The sequence below is a fragment of the Brassica oleracea genome, chromosome C9, assembly GCF_000695525.1.
Source record: "Brassica oleracea var. oleracea cultivar TO1000 chromosome C9, BOL, whole genome shotgun sequence".
Lineage (NCBI taxonomy): Eukaryota > Viridiplantae > Streptophyta > Magnoliopsida > Brassicales > Brassicaceae > Brassica > Brassica oleracea.
Window position 1 is genome coordinate 40653405 of NC_027756.1, and position 17064 is coordinate 40670468.

Here is a 17064-nt window from a genome sequence, read left to right on the forward strand (position 1 = left end):
AAAAAAAAGGAGTCAAAAGAAAATGTTAGTTTTCTGTTTGACTCTAAATTTTGAGTCACTTTTGCAAAAAGCCCATAATAATATGATAATTGATTCTGCTTTACTCATGAATAGTTCTTTTTGTTTAGATATATATATATATATATATATATATATATATATTTAAAATTGCATTCAGCCTAATATAGTTGGTGTCAATAAATAGATGGAAGGATTTATAGTTCAATATATAACCTCCATGAGTGACATAGGCTATTTCTTAATTGTATTTGAATATTTAAGTATGGGAATTATCATATTAATTGTCTACAATCTATCAACAAATTAGTTAAACTTTAAAGGTCTTTGCACTATATGAGATCTAAGTTGGAATCAAAGGTGGTGGATCTTAAAGCATGTTTATTCGGAGTCTTTAGTGAGATTTTTAGTGCGTGAATCCCCACAAAACCCTTAAGGATCGGTTACAAAAATTACTAATTAAGAACTGATTTTAGTGAGTTTCTTACACTGTTCGCGGACTCCACTGACTCGGGGTGGCCCGCGATTGATTGGCTTTTCAATATTTTTTTTTTAAAGCAAAAAAAACCTAAGAAATCCAAATGGTTTTCCTAGGGATAAAAACGTCCGGCCAGGAGTGTTAATGTAAATAGAGATTTTCATGTTCGAAATTAATAATATACATATAAGCATATAGCTTGGAAAATTGAAAGTTGGGTGGGGTGATTGGAGTCAAATTTAAATTTGGTAAAAGAAAATTTCAGAACGTGGTCGGCTTCGAATTTCGTGACCCGCAACAGGCTCATCTTGCCACTTCCTCTCTACATAGTTAATTAAGGCATTGACTTCTTCAGATCACACTATGGCTGTGGCCCGTGTGGATTTTTTTTTAACACTGATAACACATTAAATCATTGTATAATCTTTAACTCTATTACATTCTAGGATGATTAATTACTGGAAAACATGTACGAATGAACAATTCTACGGACTCTACGGTGAATTTCTTTCTAAAACATTTGGATCGATGGACGGTTATGCATCGAACAAGCTGGCGACGCAGCAGACGACCACAATGAATACTATATTTGCAATACTTTGGAACCTTCGATGATTTCACATCGTATAATCTACAAAAAAAAATGTATAGTCTGGAATTCGAACTTTAGAATGTAAAATACGTTTCACAAAATAATGTAAAATTTATACTTTTTTTTGTAGTGACAAAATTTTCAAAAGTCAACGAAAAAAAAGTATCTGATGAAATTTTACCTTTTTACCAACGACAAAATTGGCATTTTGTGGGCCTAAAAGGAAAGGTCAACATAGCATTTCCCATAAAGACAAATATTGACATTCAGCCCAATTAGGTCATATCCATTCAACCAACGTAGGCCTATGGAATTGGAAAATTAAGATAAGAGAATATGGGTTGCAAGAAACTTGAATATGGTTCAATAAGTACTGAATACAACTTGAAAATGTTTTGGTACAACTTAGATTTAAATATAAGATCTACCCATTGCGCGGGGTAAAACTATTATTAATGTTACAGAAAATTACATAAACTACAATTTGTTACATAGTATTAATTTATAACTTGAAAATTTGTCAATTAAGAAACGTACTTTCATACAAAAAGATAGTGTTATTACACTGGACTATGTCTTTCTTGATCCAAATTAAACTTTAACATAATGGGCTTTAATCATGTTGCTTTGTTACTAAAGCCTAACTAAATTGGGTTCTTGAACACTTTTAATAGGCCAATTCCAACACGACATAGTTTTGTCGTGAACACAGAAAAATTAGGGAAAAAAATTCGACTGACCTAGTATCGATGTTGGAAAAAACAGGTGGGTTAATGTTCAGAACATTTTGGACCCGTTGCATTGGATCAGGCGTTAAAAGCCCTCTTATAAAATATTGGGCTTTTTCTTACAACTTTGATAAATTATCTTTATCAAACATATCGATGGAAAATGGGGATTAGGGTTTGGTCGCTGTCCGATTTATCTCGGCAAGATGAACATAGGTGATTTTGCGAATTCTTACCAAACGATTAGTCATTCTATTTTCTCCTATCATGTTTTTGTTATTTATCAACACTAATAGAAAAATTAAGTGTAGAATTTAATCAAGTAAATCTGCTATAACCGCCGGCAAATATAGCCCGAATTAGAAGAAAGCATACGTTTCTGGGTTCATACTCCATAACACAACTAATGTTGCAAGTTAGTACACAAACTTATATGTAGTTTTATAGATTAGTTGAATGAAATAAGTATCTTATAAATATGGTACAAAATTGTGTGATATAGATAAGTAATAATCTAGCAAATATTTTATAAACAGAACACCATGGAACAACTTATTCTACTACACATATATATGGCTATGCAATGCAATAAGCATAAACTTATCACAGAAACAATAACCTTAAGAAGTTAAGATGTCTGAGTAATCTAAAAAAAAGTCATGGTATATAGGAAAAAATGTGGTAGTTCTTAAAAAATATGTTCGTAGACAAACCGTAGAATAAAAAGATGATATAAAATATAAATTGAAGTTGCCAAAGTTCAATTGTTTGTGAATCTTCAATTACACTGGCCTGACTTCAGTAAGCGTAGGTATTGGAATCCTGTAATGATTAAATAAAAAACCTTAGCAATATGGATGAGTACGATAAAGACCTTACTTATTATTTAAGAAGCAGTACCTAGATTTGGAGTCTCGTATATCTATACCTCACGATTAAATAGAATTTGAGAACCTTCTAACTTAGTGATGTATCTGAAGCCACTAATTATGAAACAGAAATATTAGGTAGGCAGACATAATAAGTTATACAAGAGTTGGATTTTGAAAAGGTACGTTCACTCCACTCTATCCACCATAACCATAATACACAGTGCCTTGGGCTAGGAATGTTGTTTGATGCTCTTCAATGCTCTTTCTTGACTTTAACCTTCCAGATAGACTTAAAAGATTCAAATCCGAAATCAGATTGATGGCTGCTGCCATCGAGAAATAGGTTTATTATATCTTTATCGTTGAGGGGGTATATGAAAATTCCAACATTCAAGCTTGTTTCTATAGAATTTCGAAAGGAAACTAATAATGAATATGAAAATATCTCAAATATCTAGTATATCATATATTTCGGCAAAGTATGTTATCTTAGCTTATTTGTCATGATTTCCATGATTTTAGGTAATTTTGCTTATTTATCATGTTTTAATTAGTTTTAAGCCGAGTCATTAATTTATTAATAGTTTTTAGTTGAATCCATAATTTATTAATATAAATAATATAAATATAAAATATGTAATTAGATATATAATTATTTTGATTTTGCTTATTTGTCATGATTTCCATGATTTTAGTCAATTTTGCTTATTTATCATGTTTTTATTAGGTTTTAACTTTTTCATTGATTTATTAATAATTTTTAGCAGAATCACTAATTTATTAATTTTAAAAATATCCGTAATAAATTTTATATATAATTAAAAAATAATTTTGATTTAATAATATTTAAATCTATATGTTATATTAAAATTCTTATTTTCTTATTTGTCATATTTTATTAGTTTTTAAGCTTTTATATAGGTCATTGATTTATTATTAGTTTTTAACTGAGTATTTATTAATTTTTACAAACCCCGTAATAAATTTTATATATAATAAAACACGCATTTTATTTTAATAATATTAAATTTATATGTTATATTAAATAATTAATTATAAACTAATCTACTAAAATTGTGCAAATATATTTAAAAATTAAGAGAATTCTTATATATATTGTGTTGCTATCTGAAAACAATATTTTTTTTATTATAAATTTAAAAAATAAAATATAAGACAGTTTATAATTAAATATTATTCAAACAAAAATATTTATATAAAGATATTTTCAAAGCTATCTCTAATATATGAGCGTTTTAAAACTTTTAACACAATAATAAGTACATAGTTTGATGAACGTTTTTTTGACATATATAAATAATTTGATGTTTGATTTAACTATTTAAAATCATAAATAATAACTTAACTTGTGACTGAGTTCAAAACAATTTTTTTTGCTTTTACTTTAAACCAATTTAACTTTAATCCGTGAAACACTATAGCTTCAGTTGGTGACCACTAGAAGAATGAAGAAAATGAAGAAATAAAAATAAAATTTTATTTGAGAAATTAAAAAAAAATAAAAAAAATATGAATTTTTGTTCAATTTGTTCCTTATCAAAATTGCATAGGAAATTTTTTTCTTATAAATTCATTCCTCCACGGGAAATTTAGAAGAAAAAAGTGGAATCTATCTTTCAGTAATTTGACTAAAATTTCAACATAACTGGTATAAATTTCGAGGAACAAAGAATTTACCATAATTTTTTTCCTTCAACATGTTCACCAATTAGAGTTTTATAATGTCGATTTTTAGATTAATAAGACATAAAATAATAAGTATTCGTAAGATGATTATGCCCGCATGTGCGGACAAAACACCTAGTTATAGAATATTGACATAATTCATAAACGCGTTAACAAAGATTGCCGAAATTTATGCAATTATTCTCCAAGATTGAATCCAGTACGATATTCGAACCAAAAATGACATGACATTACACATTAACTATTTTATATTTTGTTATACCTTGCTCACAAAGTTTAGAATGATAAATTCCATAATTTATATTCAGAAATTCATAAACATAGTATAAGATGATATACGGATTAATTTGTTTGCATCTCTTACAAACAGTGCCGTGCTTAGGTGCCGAGGGGCTTAAGGCGAATGAAGAAAATGGGGCCTTGCTTAGGTGCCAGATTAATTTGTTCGCATCTCTTACAAACAATGCCGTGCTTAGGTGCGGAGGGGCCTAAGGCGAATGAAGAAAATTACATGACATTACACATTAACTATTTTATATTTTGTTATACCTTGCTCACAAAGTTTAGAATGATAAATTCCATAATTTATATTCAGAAAGTCGTAAACATAGTATAAGATGATATACAGATCAATTTGTTCGCATCTCTTACAAACACTGCCGTGCTTAGGTGCCGAGGGGCCTAAGGCGAATGAAGAAAATGAGGCATTTTTCTATATATGTATTTTCAAATATTGTAATATAATTTTGAAATGAGAAAAAAAAACCAAAATAAAAATAAAAATGTCTGTATTCTTGTTATTAAACTCTTTCACTTTAGCCTCAGTTCAAAAAAATATATCTTTCACTAGACTTTCATAATTTAGTTTTTAAATAATTTTTTTTATTAGGTTCCTAACAAATTCATAATTGATTTTTTTTTATCTTTTTATGTTTTCAAACATAATTGTGATGCCGGTGAGAGAAAAAAAAAATGACACAATTGTAGAAAGTATATTTAAATCCTTAATTTTCAAATTGAATAGAGAATATATTTAAAATTAACTGACATTTGTATTTTTTTATTTATTTATATATTTAATTTCCTGTTTGGAGATACATATTTTTGATTTGGAAACTTGACGAGATAAAAAAAGATTTTGTTTTCTTAAAATCTTATTTGGAAAACAAATAAAACTAAAATTAATTTAGAGTGTCAAACTTGGGATGAAGACAAATATAATTTAATGTTGTATATCTATAATCAGTATGATACACAATATTTCATGAAAATGGGGTCCCATAATTCGTATTATCTATTGGGGACCCAAGGCAATGACCTTTTTAAATCTACATTAAGTACGTCTCTGCTTACAAAATAAGAAATATATGACATCTGAATATACTATCTTGGCTTGCCATAATTGCTACTGAACCATATATTCGTTTTCAATGACATAACTGACTGGTGAATCTCGCATATATTGTGGAGTGATTCACTCAATCTTAATAATATTACATATGTACATAGTACATAGTACATATATAATAAATTACAAAACTAACTATTACAGTAGCAGTTCAAATTTATATTTGTACTAATGTATATATAACTCACTGTTACTTTAGACTTGTGAAAAACTTAGTAACTGAGAAAATGAATAATCTAATTAAACTGAACTATTTCATCGAATCACATTTGAAATAATGTTGCAGGTTTTACATACTATGAATGGCAAATGGAGACTGCTACTAACAAACCTGTTGTGGACACCTAACTGCCTGGTCACCTACAAAATAAACTTAACGTCAAGAAGTAACCTGTTTTTTTTTGGCTGGAGTGGTTTAAAGTGTAAATTTTTTTAAGGCAAACCTATTATATACAAAGCTTCGCTGGAGATAACCCGATAAGAAACCTTTAGGATATCAACCGGTTAATTTAGTATCCATTAAATGCTATCATATTATACAAAATTACAAACCGTGTAATGTCTACGTTAAAGATGTATAGTAGGTCCAATGGCAATAGTTGTAAATATCCTAGTAATTAAAGGTCTATTGGCTTAATTGTTTGAGGAGAGCTCTCCTCGTCAGCGATAATGACAAAGTTGTTATTAATTTACAAAATCAAGGTTAAGTATTAAAAATGCTTCTTGATTAAATAAGTAAGGGATTTTGCACCATGCATAGTCTGAATAATTACTGAAAATTTTACCAATTTTTTTTACTGAATGATATTAGAGTTTTAATATGTGATGATAGTGAAACCGGTAAACTAAGCTCTACAACGTTTACACTAATTTAAATCCCAAATTTGCAAATGAACATTTGATGAACCACATATGTTTCTTTTCTTGATCGATTACAGTCCAATATATCCAAACCAATTTAACGAAAAATGGCAACAAAAGTATTAAACACTCAAAACGATCAAATGGCATTAATTACGTTATCACTTTCTTCTCTCATGAGATCATTACATTTATAAATTATAAAATCAAACAACTAATAAAAGGGAAATAAAAACCTCATATAGACTTTCCACGTCGGCATAAAAAAATCACTCAATCATGTTATAACGTTTTGCCACGTAAGCTACGGTTTGCCTATGTTGGGCTTTGCTTTTTTTAAAAATCCGTCGTGTTATACGAATGGGCCAGGAAGCCCATAAAAAGTCGAAGCCTCTTACCTAATACTCGCCGACTTGATCTTGCCTTCCTCATTTCTCCAAACCCTAATTTGCTGGATCGATTCGTGAAACTCTTTGCTCTTCCTCTTCTTCGTTTCCGTTTCACGATCTGATCCACGATCAACCAATACAATCAATTTCAGTAAACTTGAGAACCCACTACTTCTCATTACCGTCCTCTTCATCTTCTTCGCAATCTCATACCTATAAAAAGGCATTTCCGACGCCATGGTTTTCACAGATTCCTTTATTTTCCACTCGATATACAGAGAGACGAACCTTGAAGAACAATGGCGACTTCCAAGACACCACTTTCCGAATAGAAGCCCGTGCGTTGCAGTCGAACCGTTGTCTCACGCTTCTCCGTTTTGTTAAGATATGAAAGTGAAGAAAGATGGTGAACTGAAGGACATGACATGCCGCTTTTGGATGATAAAGTTAGTATTTTACTGATTTTGTTTTGTTATTGTTGTTACTTTGTTTCTGTCTTTTATGGGTCTCATTTTCACATAATCTCTTTTTGCCTACATGCATCTCTCATCCAAGCTTCTCCATTACCTAAACACATTCAGACAACTTCTTAGGGAGAGAGCTATGTATGGGCATAGTGGGTTTGATGTGATCAGAAGCAAAAACCATTTCAAGCTTTCAGTTTCAGTTGTTGCGATCAGACTCTACAAGTTTAAAGTCCCTGCTGTTGCTAATTCCATCCCATTCAGGTTCAGTAAGCTCGAGCAAGTGATAGCGTTGAAAAATACAAATGTCCAGTTGCAGGTACATCTTTCTATTTTGCAGCTTCTGTTCTCAGTAGTTGAATACTCAGACATCTCATGCCAGCCACCTCTTCTCTTTCAGACGTCATTGGTTGATAAGTAATATTTTTCCACAGAAGAAATATTTTGTTTCATGTATTTTGATCACCACTCCTGCTAATTTATAAATAAACTACTTACTTCCTAAGCAGGAAAATGATTGTCTGCTTATGTGTTTTTGACAGCCTTAACGAACTCTTTCACAAGAGACTGGAAACTGGTGTTTGCCAGCCTAGAGTGATGATAGCGACCAGCAACAACCCAAAGTTTGTAGGAGGTAAATTTTCTTGAAAGACAAGCAGATATTTACCCCACACATATTGCAAAAATGGTTTCATAACATATCTTTCTTTCTGATATGAAGCAAGCAATGGGAGTTGACATACCTTTCTTGACGAGAAGGTTTGTCTCCTCTTTTTACCTTGATTATGTAGTAACATTTTTTTCCACCTTTTTAGATTTTCAAAGCTGTAATACTTTCCTCAAATTTGGTATTGGTTTTCCCTTCCTCCGTGAAACTCGAGTCCTCTTATATTTTTTTTGGTAATCAATGGACTCTCCAAGATGATTCGTTCTAAATCTGTAGTAAAACCCAACATCTTAATCATTTTATGACTCACATAATTCTACTTTATTTTGTTGGCGTTGACTCTAATGATTGTGGTAGTTGTTGATATGACTTGATTTTAGTTGTTCTGCCAAGGTTCTTCCATGGGAGGTATATTGATAAGGAAAGTATAAGTGATGTTGAAGTGATGTTGATCCAAGCGGAGTGTATACTCAAGAAGGCACTCAAGATAAATAAAATCTCTAGGCTAGAAACTACCACTGCACATGTTCAACCTGCTTTAGGCCGCAGCACTTTTAAGGAGACACTGGTTCTAGCAGAGGAGTGTACTGTACACTCAAGAAGGCACTCAAGAAAATCAAATCTCTGACAAGAGCTAGATCGCTGCTTCTGGAATGAGTTCTCCTTCACCAGTGGTTTAATTGGCTCTTTCAACTCTCTTGCCAGCTTAACTCTCCTATTTTTCGAGCAATCCTCTGACGTCTAATTTGTTATTCTGTAGTCTTACAATTTAGCTATCAAAATAGTATGATTATTATACTAATCTTGATTACAACACTAAACAAAGAAAAGATAAAAACTATTTCTTTTTAACATAAGCTTGCTAAGTTTTAATAAAAAGAGTAAAATGTTATTAAAACATATCTTTTTTGGTTATGAGGAAAAAAGAATTTGAAATAACTATATGATTGATTAGGAACAAAAGGTTGATAAAAGTGGGTTGGATTGAAGACTTTACGTGGTAACTAACTAAAGAAAAAAAATATAAATCAACAATCTATATTTATATATACTAAAATAATTTATGTTTTCAATTAACAGTTTCATAAAAATGATCTATCAAAAATTACTGAACAAAGGTTAACAGTATCTTAATAAATCCATACATAAAGCTCGCTAAGTTTTCATAAAGCATAAGTAAAGTTTTAATCAAAAAGAGTTAAATGTTATAAAAGTATATTTTTTTTTTTAGCTTCTGAAGAAAAGAATTCGGAATACCTATGTGATTATAGGAGCACAAAAATGATTAAAGGTGGATTTGTTGGAAGACTTCACATGGTAATCAATTAAAGAAATAAATTATATAAACAATAATATATATTTATATATAGTAAAATAATTTTGATTTCAAGTAACCATTTCCTAAAAAATGATAAATCAGAAATTAACATATAACATATTTAATATAATATCTTTTTGTTAACTTTATTATAATTTCTATATAAATAAAGTTGATCATTCCTTTTACAGAATGACACATCATCAGCTTTCACAAGTTCAGTCCCACCAACGAATCAATATTAGTGTTATTGGATTTACAAATTATTTCTAATCCGACCATGTTCGGTTATTTTGTTTCACTCCTTAATCTATTAACATTATTGGCCATAAAGTTCATACAGCAAAAAAAGGCTCATACACCAAACTGTCAGTGATGATACATATCACTGTTTTGCACAACATTAAAGCATAATCGGCGTCATCTCACCCCNCTTAAAATAAATAAAAGATGATATAAAACCACAAAAAAATAACGGATAGTATTTAGTGGTAATTTTTAGTATTTGGCTACATGTATAATTGTAAGTTTTGTATTATAATTGCAATTTTGAAATATTCACTAAGATTAATAATATATTTATGTAGTATTTTCAGATGCTAACCCGCCCGTAGGGCGGGCCAAACCTAGTGTAAATGAATAAATAAATAAATGTGACTCACTGACCAATGAAAATGGATAATCCTAACTAAGACCCCAATGGAATATTTAGGATCCTTTTATTACAATAAATGAACAAATCAATTTTTCCAAAAAAAATATGAAAAAAACAATAATAAAAGTATGAAAACTAAGGCGACCTATAGTAGAAACTCTGATTCTGATTATTACCCAAGCAATATTTAAGTTCCAAAGAGATTTGTCTCTCAATCTTAAGCTGCTTGTAGAAATTAGCTATGAACATCTCAGCTTTGTTGTCTATGTCTTCGTCTGAAGATGGATCATAACTCCCAGCTCTATACAACGCCCACCTTGAAGAAGCGGTTGAGTCCTGTTCATTCTCCTCTGCACAAGCCGCTGCTAAACCTGGTCTATCGTTGAAACTAAACCGAAGAGAGGAGGAATTAACTATCGTCTTTTTAAAACTCATTCAGTGTCTATACAAGAGCTGGTTGTTCTTGTGTCTTATTATTTGTTGCAAAAATGTTATTTACTACTCGCTCCGTTTCGTATTAATATCATTGTAGAAAAACTTTTTTGTTACAAAATAAATGTCATTTTCGACTTTCAATGCAAATTTTTTTAATTTTATTCAGTAATTTATTTTTCTATTGATTGAAATATGATTAATTATATAGATAATAATGTTTTTATATAGAAAATATACAAAATTAATTATTTCTTTAATTTTGTGTACGAATCCAAAACGACACTTATAAATAAAACATATGGAATAATAGAAAATAACCAAATAAAAAGGGAAAAAGAATCAAGTAAAAACGAGTCTAAGCCAGTTCTCAAACAAAAAAAGAACGAGTTAACAATGTCGGGGAAGAGTTAGCTTTCATTGGTCCAACCAATTTTTTTGTCAACAATAATTTTTATTCAAAAAAAACCATAATAAAATAATATGTTAAAAAAAAGAAAACTAAAAAAAAAGTGTGATTGTCAAACACTAGAATAAACTAGAGTAGAATGGAGTAAAAAAATATAGAATAAATACTAAAAAGTTAGCTAAATTGACATTATTTCCTTTATTTAAATAATAAATAACGTAAAAATAAATTAATGATTAAATTTTTGTCAACTTGATTGGTAGTTTATTAGCTGAATATAAAGTAAAATGAAAATTAGAATAAACTTTTACTCAAAAAATACAAAATTAGAATAAATTTTGTCAACTTGATTGGTAGTTTGTCAACTTAGTAGGCATCGACGTTCGTGTCTTTGGATCGGGGCTCCGAGTCTTTCGGGTCTTAAATATTTAGATTCAATAGGTACTTAGAAATTTTCGGTTCGGGTTCGGATCAGTTCTTTTTGGGTCTTGGTCGGTTCGGGTCTATAATTAAAATACCCATAAAATATCCGTAATTTTTCGAGTCCATATCGAGTCCGGGTCAGATTCGGGTATTTAGGATCTGAAAAGGACATGACGTACCAAATTCCATCAAATTTAGTTGATATATGTCATATATATCTAAAATTTTACAAAATAACTTAAATGAAACTATTAATAATTAAAATAAAACATTTTTAAACTCTAAATTTTACATTTTAAAGCTTCATATTACTTAAAAAATAGTAACAAATGTTGTTAAAAAAAGATATTTCAACTAAATCATAAAATAATATATATAAAATAGAACACAAAAACATCATAGTTTTAAATATACATGTTTTTAAGTCGGGTACAAATCGGTTCTTATCAGGTCGGGTCTATTCGGGTCGGTTCTTTTCGGATTCCGGTCTATTCGGGTCGGTTCCTTTCTGTTATGGTTCTTTTGGGTAAAAAAAATTTAGATCCAAAAGGTACTTGTAAATTTTTTGTCCAGTTCCGGATCGGATATTTTTAGGTCGGTTCCTGTTCGGGTTTTCGGGTCCAGGTTAAAATGTCCTGGCCTAATTCTTAGTATGACTGATAAAAACAAAACTTTTAAGAAACAAAAATAAATAAAAGATAAGAAAATATTTTAAAATATTTTAAAATGTAAAAAATTATCCAAAACAAATAGAAATTCAGTTTAACTTCCATATTTATTCTCACTATTGTTTTAAAATCAGTCTAGACAACGCCGATTTTCTAAATTGGTTATAAATAAAACGATTTTTAAATATTGGTATAGCCTGTACCTGAGTGCTGTAAGAACGTTCTGGTAATTAGAAGCACCATTAGAGCTGGAAATTTTAATCATTGCCCGCGGGCCTCGCCCCGTTTGATCCGCCGCCGGGCGGGTGCGGGTCGAACCATTTGAAAATTTTAAATCGCGGGTGCGGATGCGGGTCGAGATTATTTTGAGCGGGGCGGGTGCGGGTCAGCCGAATTTGAATCGCGGGTACCCGCCAACCCGCAAATTAAAAAAAAATATATATATTTTTGAAAAAAAAAACATTTTTTCGTAAAATATATAAAAAACAATAAATATTTGTATAATTTTAATTATAAATATATTTTTTTAATAGTATTTTCTAAAAAATAACTATTATATAAATAAAAAATAATTATTTTTAATTAAAATAATTATTATATAATTAGAAAATAATCATTTTTAATTAAAATAACTATTTTTAATATAATTAATATTACCCGCGGGTTAGGCGGGGCGGGTGCGGATATAAAAGTTTTTGTTTGCGGGTTATGCGGGTCGAGTTTTTGAATCGAAAAAATGATTCGACCCGCGGCGGGGCGGGACGGGTCGGGGCGGGTTGACCCGCGAACCCAGCACTAAGCACCATAGTTCTTTGTGAAACTGCTGTGATCCTGAGAGGATTTCTGTAAATGAGGTTTCTAATTGTAATCTTTATAACCAGCTCTACTGACATAATTAACATATTTTTCTTCTTTTGGTTTCATGGTTTCCACCTCTGCAGCAAACTGAAAGTCGTTCTTTTTCACAAGAAGATTGTGAACAGAATCCAAACTAACTTTCTCTAGCCAACTGCGTAGCTTCCATCCCAGTCGATTTGCCCTTCCGCATCTGCGTTTTTGGTGTTATTGCTGGCTACCAAATTTTCAGTCAGCTGTTTTGCTTTCTCAAGATTTGCCCTTCACTCACAGTATCCAGAGCCATCTGATACCTCTAATCAATACCTTTGAAGAAAATGTACATCAGCTGAACCTCGTTAAAACCGTGATATGTACATTCTCTTTGATATGATATGAATCTGACGCAATAGTTCTTGAATGCCTCAACATGTCCTTGTGAAAACATGTAGATCTTGTTTCTCAGATCTTCAGACACCTCCTATCATCAAAAAAGTTGTTCAAAAAAACATTTTTGGTGACAATCCAGATAATAAAAGATCATGTTCCAGCTGCATCAGCCAACAAGCTACATCCTCATATAGTACCGGTCTAATGTTACACACTACCGTAAGCCAATTTAAAAGCTATGCCCCTTATATATAGTTTCCAACATTATAAAACAATTAAATATATATAACAAAACTTAGATTTTCATAAAAATAGAATTTTAGTCAACTATTTATAAGAAATAGTAAATTTAAAATAATAGAAATATAATGTTCTTACATTTTTCCTACAAAACTATTAATTTTTTTTTTTTGCGTAGTCACATATTTTAATCACACTTGTGTAAGTTTATAAAAAAAAACAAGCCATTTAATTTCTGATATGGCTAGACCAAAAATGATTTTAACAGTTTCAATTTTGAAAATCTTCTCTTGTGTTCTGATTATAGTCTATTTTTCGAAAAATTAAGTACTTCAAAAGGTTTCTAATTTTTTATCGTATAAAAAAATCTTTTTTTTTGTCATTAACTATACAGACTCATATTGACTCTGTAAGCCAAACCGGGTGATCTTCATCCATGTCAATGACAAAACACGGTTGATTCCTAGCACTGCGTGCTAGACTATCCGCCTTTGAGTTTTGTGTCTTTGGTACATAGATAAGCTCTGATCGGGTGAAGCACTCTTTCAGGATCTTGATGTCTTCCAAATAACTTGCAAAAGCTGGCAACTCCTCTGGTTCCGAAACCATCTTCATCAACTGAGAACAATCCGTTGCAAACGTAACCTGAAATTGACGTAAATTCCTCATGCATTCATTGCCCATAGTAACGCTTCCATCTCCGCATGAAGAGGTGAGAGACTAGCCCTAACATTCCTTGCCCCCAACAATCCATCAAAACCTTCCAAAGTACTGAGCCAACCTTGTCCTGAAAAATTAGAACCCTCTTTCCACGAGCCATCCGTAAAACACCATCTTCCTGGAATTGACGGTAATATCATATTTATTTGTGGAGCCGTTCTCTGATCATGTAATACTTGTGCTTCAACCCACAGTGTCGATTTCATTTCTGCCAGTTTAAGTGTATCTATGGGATCCATGTCCAAATTACAGAAAAGTTTATTATTTCTAGCTTTCCAGATGTACCAAAGTATCCAAGCAAACTGGTGATCCTCCATCTGCGGAAAGACTCTCCAAAATAGATGATTCATATTTGTGAAGAGGGCACTTGTTGGAAAATGGCTGGATTTGATGGTATCTTCGAGAGAGCCCAAACCTGGATAGCTGGAGGACATTAAAAAATACATGATTTATCGATTCCTCATAAGCTCCACATCTTGCACAGCAAATATCCCCTTGAATCCCCCTTGCTTGTAAATTCTTCCGCACTGCTATAAACCCTGTCATTAATTGCCGTAGGAAATGTTTCAACTTTGGTGGACATCGTATTTTCCAACAGAAAGCCTTCAAAACATCAACTGTGGGGCCAATCATTAATGGTGGTCTTTCTCTATCTGGAAATCCTCTCTACCTGATATCCTGATTTGACCGAATATTTCCCATTTTTTGTAAAGTGCCATCTATCTTTATCTACCCGCTGAGTTCTGCCCAATGGGATGTTTTCTATAAGTGTCGCATCTTGGAGATCCACCAAAACCTGAATTGCCTCCAAATTCCAGTACGCGAAGTATAAAAAAATCTTTAGTTCCATAAAAAAGTCATCGCCAATTATTTATAAATACATGCCATTGTTTTTTTTTTTTTTTCAAGATTCCAAACTTGATGCTCTCAATGCATTTATAACTAAAAATGCTTAAGAAATATTTTTCTGACTATAAAACTATCAATTTTATTTATCTATATATATTAATAAGAAAATGAACTAAAAATGTTTCTTTAAACCGACTGTGGTGATCAACGGTTTCACCGTTTGACTAGGTTGTCTTTTGGGCTGGTCCTATATGTGCACATGGGGGTTTAACAGAATTTTTTAATATTAAATAATCAATTCCCTGGTGCACAAAAAAAAATTAATTCCCTATTTTATGTAGTTATTGGTGTGAAACTAGAGAATGAAATCTATGTTTTTATCTTATTCATAAACATAAAAATCCCTTTATATATAAGGAATTACACCGTCATAGAATAATGGAAACACTAAAGAAAGGAAATACAAATATAAAAAGAGTACAAATCATAATTTAACAAGGAAAAAACAAGATGCCGATTCTCTCTCTCTCCTCACGGCCGAGTCTTTCTCTCTAGCATTGGCCCTGTTATGAACCGGACCGGTTATGTACATCCACAATATGATTTATAACACTCCCCCTTGGATGCCATAACCATACATGGATTGTAATACGGTTTAGATGTTGCCTCATTAAAACCTTACCAGGAAAACCCAGTGGGACAAAACCATGGTGAAAGAAAAAGAGTACAACACGTATTACTCCCCCTGTTCTGAATTACTCGCGGCTGGCCTCATGAACAGCCAAGATCTCCGAATGGTTTGAAGATGTGGCCGCGATCGTCTGTTTCATGGAACGCCATGATATGGCCGTTCCACCATGTGTGAAAACATAGCCTGTCTGTGATCGAGCATTGTGTGGATCCGAAAAATAATCTGCATCAGCAAAACCAACTAATCCTTCTTTGTTTTGGTTAGTATAAAATAGACCCAAGTCTTTCGTTCTTTGCAGGTAACGAAGAATATGTTTAATCCCGTTCCAGTGCCTTTGGGTCAGACAAGAGCTAAATCTAGACAATAGATTCAAGGCAAAACATATATCTGGTCGTGTGTGACTAGCCAGATACATCAAAGCTTCTATGGCACTGAGATATGGCACTTCGGGACCAAGGACATCTTCATCGTCCATCTTAGGACGAAACGGATCAGTGTCCAGGCCAAGGGACCTCACGACCATGGGGCTAGATAATGGGTGAGACTCGGCCATGTTCAATCTCTTGAGTATTTTTTCTGTATATGCCATTTGATGCACAAGGATTCCGTCTCTTATGTACTCAAGCTGTAATCCCAAACAAAACTTTGTTTTTCCAAGATCTTTCATCTCGAATTCTTTCTTAAGATATTTAACTGTTTGGAGATTTCTCCAGAGGTTCCTAGGATATTTAAATCATCAACATACACTGCTATGATCACAAAGCTCTGGCCGAATTTATTTATAAAGATACAAGGGCTGATCGGATCATTCTTATATCCCTTTTTCACTAAGTACTCACTTAGCCTATTGTACCACATTCGGCCTGATTGTTTCAATCTATAAAGTGATTTGTTCAATTTTATACAATGTTGTTATCGAGAACTCGATTTGTTTTTCAATTCAATACCCTCTGGGACTTTCATATATATCTCATTATCTAGTGGACCATATAAGTATGCAGTTACTACATCCATTAACCGCAAGCCTAAGTTTTCTCTTATAGCCAGACTTATCAGGAATCTAAAAGTAGTAGCATCCACCACAGGGGAGTATGTCTCCTCATAGTCTATTCCTGGACTCTGTGAGAATCCTTGTGCAATAAACCGTGCTTTATATCTCACGACTTCACCATGTTCATTTCTTTTCCTCACAAAGACTCATTTGTATCCAACTGGTTTGACATCATAAGGTGTCCGGATTATAGGACCGAA